The 2644-nt window shown below is 40.2% G+C and overlaps 1 non-coding gene across 1 annotated transcript; it reads right to left on the reverse strand.

The window, feature by feature from the left end:
* Positions 1–2047: 2047 nt before the first annotated feature.
* On the reverse strand, positions 2048–2119 carry TRNAV-UAC (transfer RNA valine (anticodon UAC)). The gene has a single exon. It is a non-coding gene; the product is annotated as a tRNA-Val (tRNA).
* Between the last annotated feature and the right edge of the window lie 525 nt (positions 2120–2644).

Here is a 2644-nt window from a genome sequence, read left to right on the forward strand (position 1 = left end):
AAAAAAAGAATGCACTGCATAAATCAATTACAGTAAAGAATTTACTTCCAATGGGAATGGATGTTAGTAGTGTATGGGAGTTAGAAACAACAAGGTGTTGAAGGATAACAATGCTGTTTATTGCTTAGAGGTCTGGAACAAACATCCACCCTCAGCCTTTAGGTTTTCTCACCGATATTATGGGAGTGTTACAGGGGTTAGTACAAGGAATAATGACACCTTGAGCGTTGTAATCTTCTATTATGGGCTTTATGTTTTGGAGGGCTTCTTATAGGGTATTGATTAATTCTGAGAAGACGTTTTGAGAGGTCTATTTGCATCTTGATAGGAGATGTGCTGTGAATTTTGCCAACATCTGTTGGAGATTTTGCCCATAATGAAAGTGGTAGCTGATTCAATAGGGATGAATTATTAGTGTTTCCAGAATCACCTCTAGTACCATCAGAGATGGAACAAATAAAAGATGTCAAGCGTCATTTAATTCACTTGGTGGGTTCCTTTGATTACTACTGATAATTTCTAGAATCATTTCTCTCTTTGGGAAGAAAGACATACTGGCATGATACTTCTCTAAGAAGTCTCAACCTAATAAATAGATGGGGATGGAGGAATTAAGGAGAAAAGTGTCAGTATCTCTCAAAGAGCCTAAACAAAAGAGAATAAGTTTAGAGAGAGGAACCTTTTGAGGTTTATTAGAGATGTCCACTATTTGAACTGTTTTAGTAATCCAAGGCAGGGGCTGCTTTATAGTAATGGGGTTGAGCACCAAGAGTGTGGCTCTGGTGTCAATTAGGATTGGAAGTGAGTCATCCCCAGCCTGGAGAAATATTTCTGAAAGCCAATTAAAAGGGAAGAGTGGGAAGAGCCCCTGCAGTTCCTTGGAGCCCCATCATTGAGAATTGGGAGAAAGTTGGAAAGGCTGGTTAGAGGGCTGTAGGCACCTAAAGCACTTCAATTTGTAATGATCTCTTTTCCAATGTCCTGGATCTTTGCAATAACAGTAGAAATCAGGAATGTTTTGGTTTTGTTTAGGAACCTTCATTTGATGGAGTTGAAGATTAAGAGCTGATTGCCAGATTAACGAAATAAGGAATGGACATAGTTTCCATTCCATCCTGATCTTTCTTACTAGAAGGAAAAGGTCCCAGTTCAGCAAATTAATAAACATAGAGTTAAAAGATACCCAGGTGGAATCAATAACTGAAGGCTAGAATTTTCTTTAAAGACAACCTGAAGTCGATTGTAATAATCATGACAGGTTCTTCAGATTTTTGTGTGCAAGACTGAATTTTGTTTCAATCAACAGTCTTCAGAAAAGTCCTAGGAACTGCTAGGTTGATAAGTCTGAACGACTATATTAAATTCCTTAGCAAATCTGAGGAATTCAGTTACTCTGGGAAACTTTTTGACTATGGCTTGCAGTTCAGCTTTAGTCCAGGGAGTATAAGAAATTAAGGGTTTAACGTCTGGATCCTCGGATGGCTTAATTTTAAAGGGACAGGTTCTGACGAGTTCAGAGGAAAAGAGAGCGAAAAGATTTTCAGAGAAAGGGAGAAGTTTGGCGAGAGACTGAGGGGAACTGAGGCTGTAGTGGAGGCATAGGCAGCACAGAAGGCAAGGAGGCAAAGGTCTGACCACAAGGATTTGAGGGAGACAAGACAAGGCTCTGCTGGAGGCAGAGCCTGAGACAGAGAAACCAAGAAAGAAGAGCCTGAGGTGCCGGGAGCCATTTTATCTCTCTTTGGTAATTTGTTTGCCTCAGTTAATCTTAAAATCTTATTCTTTAGTGAGGCAATTTTAGATGCTTAACAGCATTGGGAAGCTTCAAAATACCAATCGGAATAAGCATTTCACACAGTTCTGAAAAATTCTGAGCTATTGTAGTCCAATTCTGTTTTAAGGGAAGTAAGTTTAGGGATTCCAAAATTCCCCATAAAGGCCATTGATCTTCTAAATTGCCTTTGGTCAGGTCAGTCTATTTAATTAGAAATGCACAGGAGGAAGGACTGTGTTTCTTTGTTGCGCTGCCCAGCTTGCGGGATCTTAGTTCCTTGACCAGGGATTGAACCTGGGCCACGGCAGTGTAAGCACCACATCTTAACCACTGGACAACCAAGGAATTCCCAGGTTATGATTTTTAAACATAAAATCAGCTGGAGTTACTGTGAGGGGGGCACCCTCAAAATACTTAGGTAACTGGGATCCCATTTCCTACAGGTCTTTTATCCTCTAGAATAAAGAACAATTTTCAAACAACTTAAACAGCTTACAGAACAAATGGCTCAATTCGAACCCGAATGGCTTGCAAGCTAATCCCAGCCAATCCTAAAAAGATAACTTGGTCTGGGAGGAGCCAGGTCTCTAGAAGATAGCTCTTCTAAAGGAATGGGCTACGGGCTGAAAAACCAGCACAGTTTCATTTATTTTTTCTTAATCGTCTTTATTGGAGTATAATTGCTTTAAAATGGTGTGTTAGTTTCTGCTGTATAACCAAGTGAATAAGCTATATGTATACATATATCCCTATATCTCTTCCCTCTTGCCTATCCCTCCCACTTTCCCTATCCCACCCTTCTAGGTGGTCACAAAGCACGGAGCTGACTTCCCTGTGCAATACGATTGCTTCCCACTAGCTATCGGTTTT

This window comes from Physeter macrocephalus, chromosome 4 (assembly GCF_002837175.3).
Source record: "Physeter macrocephalus isolate SW-GA chromosome 4, ASM283717v5, whole genome shotgun sequence".
In the NCBI taxonomy this organism is placed as follows: Eukaryota; Metazoa; Chordata; class Mammalia; order Artiodactyla; family Physeteridae; genus Physeter; species Physeter macrocephalus.